We start from the raw sequence: 8,422 nt of genomic DNA, 5'->3' as shown, positions 1-8,422 counted from the left end.
TAAAGATGGAGATAGCCTTTAAGCTTTAGTTCTCCGCCACCCCCAGTGACTCCTTTTACTATTGTGCCTTTAATGTGCACAGTAGTCAACAAATATGTTGTCAATATTTGACATGTCTGCTCAGATTTGGTGATACTGGGAAAGCTCCTGAATGGAAGACCTTTTTATTTCACTGTAGGAAATAAACATATTTAAAAATTGTATTTGGCTGTTTAATTCAAGAATTGTCACATCAACAAAGGTGCCCAAAATAACAAAGCTGTAAGTGTAGGTCTGGCTAAAATTGGTTTTGGTTGGATGCCAGTTGGTTCAGTCATTTAATTCGCTTGCATGGGACCTGGTCCATTGGACATATTTAAAATTATTGAAACATTCTTTTTTTCCTGTAGCGAATTCATCTTGTTAACCATTTGCTATTCATGTATGGGGATACGTTAATAAACGTACCCCCTTTCAAAACTAGCAGCCAACAATTTGCGCAATGGCCACTCTGCAGCGGATGACCATGAGCAAATCGGAGTTCTGAGAATCTCTCCATGCAAGGAACAAGGCTGAAATGCAATATTGGATGTATGTGATCTTCAGGGCCGCAGCCGGTACGGCATTGAAAACAAACACGATTCTGTAATGGACATCACTGTGTGGGCTCAGGAATAATTCCAAAAATCACTTTCTGTCTGAACACAGTTTGCTGTGCCATCCAAAAATGCAAGGTAAAGCTCTATCATGCAAAGAAGATATTTCTGAACATGATCCAGAAACCTTGCCATTCTGTATCCCATAGTTCATTGAAAATGGTCTGTTGCAAAGTGGAAAACTCTAATCACACAAATTGAAACCTGACATGCAACCATGGGCGTACTCCGCACTAAAGAGGAGAAGGACCTTCTGGCTTGTTATCAGCGCTCAGTTCAAAAGCCTGCATCGCTGATGGTATGGGGGTACATTACTGCAAATGGAATGGGCAGCTTGCACATTTGGAAAGGCACCATCAATGCTGAAAGATATATCCAGGTTTTAGAGCAGCATATGCTCTCATCCAGATGATGTCTAATAGTTTTCTTAAAATGGTACATTTTTTCTCAGTTTAAACATTTGATATGTTTTCTATTGTGAATAAAATATGGATTTGAGATTTGCAAATCACTGCAGTCTGTTTTTAATGTAGATTTTTACACAGCGTATCAATTTTTTTTGGAATTGTGGTTGTAATAGAAAACCAATTTTAAAAATGGATTTGTTTTACATTTTTGCACATTTATCAGTCCAAAAGTAAGAGCATGGTTTTTCTCTTACGTTCACCGACTGACACAGCTCCTCTCTTAGACCATTGGGTTGTTACTCCACCTTCAGGAGAGGCATAACATGTTAATATGTAATATAAAAACTAGAACTCTCTAGTTCCGCCCAAGGGGCGGTCCCTTAGGTAACAACCCCACAGCCTGCATTGCAGCTTCGTTTTTTTTTTTCTGTCTAGTGAAGAAGGACCTAAGAACCCTGCGGGCCCATCACTCCGTAGATTTTTCTTTTTTTTTTCTTTGCAGAAGCTTTGCTTTTTGCGCAAGATTAAAGATCCTGTGATCTGCTATCAACAGCCAGATAGGTGACAGGCTGGATACTCTTATCCTTGTAGTCTCCCCAGCCTGGCCAGTGAGCGTGTGCAGACCAGAGCTCTGCGCTGGGTCAGCCACGACATGCCTCGGCTCCAGAGGCAATCGGTGAGCGTAAATGCTCCGGGGCACACATATGACCGGGCTACTGATGTCTGCGTCACAATGTGTCGGGCCAGCAGCCACCCCGTACTGATCGAAGAGTGGGTCTGTGATGGAATGTCTCCTAGCCCTTCAGGACTGGTAAGTACAGCTCTCCCTGCCTCGGTGGGGCTGAGCAGCTGGGCATTCCCTGGGAGGTCGATTTGGGGGGTCCCTCACCACCCTCTTTTCTCCCTGTCCCTATCTTCCCTCCCCCCCTTACCTGTGGGGGATGCTTCATGGGCTGCTGAGCGGTGTGTGTGCGCCATATACAGGGGCTCTCACCTGGGGGGGGAGGGGACTGCGCTGGCTGTGCCCTGGATGTGTGTAGGTCTCTCCCTGGAGGTGTCTGGAAGCTCTGTGTGTTGATCACTGTAGCGCTGTTTCACCGCCATTTATCTGCCTGTGTTGTTCACTGTCCCTCATGGTATACAGTGCTTGGTGGGGTAAGGAGCAGCATGCTCTCTGACCATTTTCCTGTAGTTCGGTGGCCATTTTCCCTGTGATTTATGTCCTTTATACTGGACGCTCGGTGGACATTTTCTTGAAGCCTGAACATGTTTTTGGCCAGTTTCAGCGCCATTCAGAGCAGCTCTGCACAACGCAGTGTGTTCCCCTATGCATCTGGGAGCTGAAACAGGAGACAGGTACTACTAGCTGGACAGCGCAGAACCAGTCAGGGTGGTGAGTCCTGCGGGAAAGAGCCCCTCGGCCAGCAGCAGTTAGGAGGGTGGGACCATCACTGTCCTAAGTCCCCAACAGGTGGCAGACAGGGGTAGGGTCAGCATGGCTTCAGAAACTGGTGTTTCTCCCCCAAAATCCAGGCAATTGGAACCGGTTCACCTGCAGACAGTGCAGTGCCTCTGGACACTTTGTCCACAGTCCTCAATTAGTTTGTTGCCAAGATGGAGGCGGTGCGTGGGCGCAAAGGTGGTAAACGGCCCCTGCCCTCCAGGGTCTGTGCGTGGCAAAGTGCTTGTTGAAGCGCTTATCACAGCTGTGCGTGATACCCTGAAGATTCAGGAGCCAGCAGATCCCTCTGCTGATGTAGCGGTCCCTTTGGGTCCGGCAAGCCAGCCCGATAACCTAAGGTGTTCCCGTATCTGACTTGTTTTGATGAGTTTATTTACAAGGAACGGGGTCGACTGCAATGGACCTTTTTTAGTCCCCAAATTCATGGTCGTGCGTTACCCCTTTTGAGGAGAGCCTTCTCAAAAAATGGTTGGCTCCTCTGGTCGTGGACCTCCCCAGTATCCAGGTTAAACAAAGTAACCATGATCCCGGTAGAGGGAACTCCTGCCTTTAAGGACCCCACGGACAGTAAGCCAGAGGCAGTGGCTCGTTCCTTGTTTATGGTTGTGGGGTCAACTATGTGACCAGTACAGGCATCCGCACTTGTCACGGACACTAACCGAGTGCGCAAAACTTTTGCACCGCGAATTGGGAGAGCAACAGGCTTCTCCTGTCTGCGTGTAACTAGCAGCCCAACTAGTGCAAGGCCTGAAGTACATTTGTGATGCAGCCCTGGATAACCTTCCTCTGTTATCCAGGGCTTCCGTGTCAGCAGTGGTGCTGAGGCGCCTGATTTGGCTAAAATGCTTGTCTGCTGACCATGCATCCAAGAAATCCCTGACGGATCTTCCCCTCCTTGGCGACCGGCTCTTTGGAGCCTCATTGTATGACATTATTAAAAATGCCACAGGTGGTAAGACAACACTACTCCCACGGGCCAGGAAGGCTAAGAAGCCACGCCGTAGGCAAGGGCCCTCATTCTCCACTCACAAACGGCTTTTTCGTCTGCCCGGGGCTTCGACCAAGCGTCCTCAGCCCGACAGGACGACCTCTGAAGGACCAAAGCATCCCTGGAAGCGCAAGCCTGTAAGCAAAAGTGCTACCGCATGAAGGCTTGCCCCCGCCCACCACACGGGTGGGGGTTCGCCTTCAGCAGTTTGCAGCCCGGTGGGCCTCTCGGCTGTCCGACCAATGGGTCTGCAATCTGATTTCCTCAGGCTACAAGATAGATTTCCTCTCTTGGCTGCAAAACAGATTCTTCCCCTCCAGCATACCCGTACTCCTGGCTCGCTGGGAGGCCCTATTAGGGGTGGTAAGGGACCTGCTGAGTCGCGGGGTGATAGTACCTGTTCCGGAATCGGAACATTTCCAGGGGTTCTACTCAAACTTGTTTGGACATGCCCCTTTCTTTTTGGGGACTACAGTCTCAATTACTTTGTAAAAGTACAGAGGTTCAGAATGGAATCGGTTCGCTCAGTAGTCGCTGCACTCCATCAAGGGGACTCCCTGGCATCCTTGGACATCCAGGATGCGTACCTGCACATACCCATATGCCTCCGTCAGAGGTTTCTGCGATTTGCAGTCGGGGAAGCCCACTACCAGTTTGTGGCTCTCCCCTTTTTGGTTTGGCATCAGCTCCCCAAGTCTTTACCAAGGTATTGGCTCCTGTTTTGGCGTTGCTGCGGCAACGCGGGATCGCGATTGCAGAATACCTAGACCATCTCCTCCTGATGGCATCTTCCACCTCCGAGTTAGAGGAGGATGTGGCGGTCACCATGCAGACCCTGCAGGAATTTGGGTGGCTGTTGAACCTAAAGAAGTTGGTGATTGTACCGACTCAGTGTTTGGAGCACCTAGGCTTACTGCTGGACTCCAGGGAAGCGAGAGTATTTCTCCCTTCAGACAAGCTGCAGACTCTCAGAGCAGCTGTAAAACTGTTGATGAACTGCAGGTGGTCGTCGCTACGCTTCTGCACGCGAGTCCTGTGACTCATGGTAGCCTCCTTCGAGGCAGTACCATATGCCCAGTTTCACACCAGAGTCCTGCAGAAGGAGATTTTGACGAATGGAACAAATCTCCATTATCCCTGGATCGGCAGATTTAGCTGAGCCAGTTAATCAGGGATTCCCTGCTCTGGTGGCTGAGGTCCCCGGCACTTCGGTGCGGGAAGTCGTTCCTACCTCTGAAAATGGACAGTGATCACAAACGGATGCCAGCCTAACCGGCTGGGGTGGAGTAGTGGGAGTTCAGTCGACCCAGGGCCTCTGGTCGGTGGAGGAATCCAAGTTGCCGATCAATCTGCTCAAGCTGAGAGCGATCAGTCTATGCCTCTCCACATGGTCGATAAGACTTCGAGGGCGTCCGATCAGTATCCAGTCAGACAACGCCACGGCGGTGGCATACATCAATCACCAAGGAGGAACAAGAAGCTTGGCCGCCGCACGGGAGGTCGCTCGCATCCTTCAGTGGGCAGAGCGACATGTACCGGCCCTGTCGGCCATTTACATCCCGGGAGTGGAGAACTGGTAGGCGGACTACCTAAGTCTCCAGATGCTGGACCCAGGAGAATGGGTGTTGCATCCAGAGGTGTTCAGGCTGCTGTGCCTGCGATGGGGAACGCCAGACGTGGATCTTCTGGCCTCTCGTCTCAATCGGAAGGTGCTGAAATTCGTGTCCAGGACAAAAAAATCCTTGGGCAGATGCGCTGGTGGCTCCGTGGGATCAGTACCAGCTCATCTATTCCTTTCCTCCGCTGAAACTGCTACCACGTCTGCTCTGCAGAGTGGAGGCCGAGAGGATCCCAGTAATACTGATTGCCCCAGATTGGCCCCAGCGTCCTTGGTACGCAGACCTAGTGCGCCTGGTGGCGGACGCCCGATGGTGACTGCCGTTACGAGAGGACCTTCTGTCTCAAGGTCCGATTCTTCATCCTGCTTTACCATCACTGTTTTGGGTCTCCGGTTCCAACTGGTAATTCCAGCTATGCTGAGAGCACGGAAAGCTTCTTCTTGGAAGATATATCATCATACCTGGAAGGCCTACATCTCCATGTGTGAGGAGAAAGGATGGCGTCCGTGCTCCTTTTTCTATATCCAGGTTCTTGCTGTTTCTACAGCAAGGAGTAAACCAAAAATTGGCTTTAACCACTACAATATAGGGCACTTTCACCCCCTTCCTTCCCAGCCCAATTTTCAGATTTCAGCGTTCTCACAATTTCAATGACAATTGCGCGGTCATGCTACGCTGTACCCAGATTAAATTATCATTTTGTTTGCACAAATAGAGCTTTATTTTGGTGTTATTTATTAACGACTCTGTTTTTTATTTTTTTTGTGATATCAGCGGAAAAAGAGCGGAAATTTGGAAAAAAAACTATTTTCTTTCTATATTAAAAGAAATCCAATAAAATCAAATTTTGTCATAAATTTAAGCCAAAATGTATTCTGCTACATGTCTTTGGTAAAAAAAATTCCGTTAAGTGTATAATAATTGGTTTGTGTGATCATGGACATGTGTACAGATAATCATTGGGACATGTGATTTTAGTTGGACATATGTGGGGGTCATGTTTTTATTATTAGGGACATGTGTTTTTATTATTTGGGGACATATGTGGGGACATTGTGTTTATACTGTGTGTGTTTTACACTAGACTGGTGATCAGTGAGAAAAAAAGCTGTAAAAAAACAGCTCATACTCACTGATCATCAGCCAGCTGCAGAGATCTGCTCTCCTCAGCGATGACTTCCGTGTGAGGAGAGGAGGAGCCGATTGCCTAGCAACCGGCTGTTTGTTTACATCACATGACGGCCGTGATTGGACACGCCCTCCTGCCGATCTGAGATGCGCCGTGTCCAGGTGACACGGGTGCATCGGGATCGCGCCGCTGCGCAGGCACGTGCGATCCCCCCTACTTCTGATGGATGTTCAGGAACGTCCACTCAGAAGTAGAGAGCTCCCACCCGGCCTTATATGCACATTGGCCGGGTGGGAAGTAGTTAAGCACCATTTAAAGGACAAATATCAGCTTTGGCTGTCTTTTTTTTCAGCGACCCCCTGAGCACTGACCCCTGAGCACTTTTGTTCAAGGGGTCCGACGTGTAGTTCCTCCGGTGCGTCCACCGTTACCCCCGTGGGATCTGAACCTGGTGTGATCGGCGCTTCAAAAACCACCATTTGATAATATCAGAAAGATCCCTCTGTTGACTCTTTCCCAGAAAGTGGTCTTTCTAGTGGTCATTACTTTGGCCAGGAGGGTTTTGGAACTGGCGGTCTTGTCTTGCAAGTCACCCTATCTGGTTATCCACAAGGATAAGGTGGTGTTGCGTCCGCAACCTTCTTTTTTGCCGGAGATGGTTTTGGCATTCCACATCAATGAAGACATTGTGTTACCATCTGTGTCCTAAGCTGACACAACCTAAGGAGGTGGCCCTTCATGCCCTGGACGTGGTTTAGGCTCTGAGGGTGTATTTGTCTGCTACGGCTCCCTTTCGGAAGTCAGACTCCTTGTTTTGTTTCGGTGGCTGGTCTGAAAAAAGGCATGGTGGTCTCGTCGGCCACCATTTCCAGGTGGATCAGACAGATTGTAGTACAGGCCTATGCCTTGAAGGGGCAGGTTGCCCCCCCCCCCTTTCCGGTCACGGCCCACTCCACAAGGGCAATAGGAACGTCTTGCGCCTTCCGACATCAAGCATCTGTCGCTCAAGTGTGTAAAGCGGCGACTTAGTCATCTGTTCACACTTTTAATAAATTCTACAAGGTAGATGTCAGTGCATCGGCTGATGCCTGTTTTGGCCGCAAGTTTTGCAGGCGGCTGTATAATTGCACTTACTTTTTACTAAGGAGTGTGGAGACCCCGTTTCCTGAAGGTTTTTAAGGGAGCCCACCGCGAGGGGTGAAGATTGGGTCTGTTGGTTTTACCACAGCATCCCTGCAGTGGCAAAGTTAAGTGGAGATTTCTAAGGGATTTTAAATTCTCTTATGAATTGTCTCTTTTAAAAAGTAAATGTCATGCCCAAAAGTTACCACTGGGAGGTGGATAGAGCACGTAGCTTTCATGCTTTCCTCAGATCACTCTGAAGCTGCAGACTTCCCTCCGGTGTGCAGTCCCAGGCCTCTGGTAAGTTCTTGGGTGGGACCTCACTTTTTTTTTTTTTTTAACACTAAAAACACCCCTCACCTGGACAGAAGCTTTCCCCCTTTCTCTGGATAGAGGGGGAAGCTAGAAACGATCGGTGCATGCTGATCCATTTTCCACAGTCTCCTCGCCTCCATGTGCCGATTTTCCCCTGCTCACCAGGCATATCTCCGCTTTGAGGTAGAAAGTCTTCATTTTCAGTTTGTAGCTCTGCCTTTCGGTCTAGCTACTGCACCTTGAGTGTTTACAAAGGTCCTGGCCCTTCCTCTAGCCAGATTAAGGATCCAAGGTATAACGTTTATAGTGTACCTAGATAATCTACTCTTGCTAGACCAGTTGGTAGCCCACTTAGATGAAAAGTGGGCTACCAACGTATGATCGCCACAGTCAACTACCTGGAATACCTAGCTTGGATTCTCAACCTAGAGAAATCCTCCTTAAAACCCTCAAGGAGATTGGAATACTTCAGATCATAGATACAGCCCAGCAAAAATGTATTCTTGCCCCCAGACAAAGATCAGTGCCATAAAAGAACTGATTCAGGTGGTCAAGGCAAAGAAGAATCTTTCCATTCGACTTTGCATGAGGTTGTTGGGAAAGATGGTGGCGTCATTCGAGGCTGTTCCTTATGCTCATTTTCAGTCGAAGCTGCTGTAATTATAAACACATATATATACCGCACTGTCTATAAAAGAAATCAAACAAAAATTGAAACAACTAAAGCAGCCAGCACAGCAGTGGA

General features: G+C 48.7%; 1 protein-coding gene across 1 annotated transcript in view; it reads left to right on the top strand.

Annotated features, from left to right (window-relative positions):
* The window catches only part of TMEM165 (transmembrane protein 165), a 26,332-nt gene extending 26,131 nt beyond the window's left edge, over nucleotides 1–201 (top strand). Inside the window, exon 6 of the mRNA XM_077477473.1 lies at nucleotides 1–201. This exon is cut by the window's left edge and continues 1,049 nt beyond it. The gene's annotated coding sequence lies outside the window, so the exon portion shown is untranslated.
* The last annotated feature ends 8,221 nt before the right edge of the window (nucleotides 202–8,422 follow it).

This window comes from Lithobates pipiens, unplaced genomic scaffold (genome assembly GCF_037356315.1).
Source record: "Lithobates pipiens isolate NorthernLeopardFrog02 unplaced genomic scaffold, aLitPip1_a1.2 Scaffold_13, whole genome shotgun sequence".
Lineage (NCBI taxonomy): Eukaryota > Metazoa > Chordata > Amphibia > Anura > Ranidae > Lithobates > Lithobates pipiens.
Note: the sequence above shows the minus strand (reverse complement) of the source record. Positions and strands in the feature narration are given on the sequence as shown.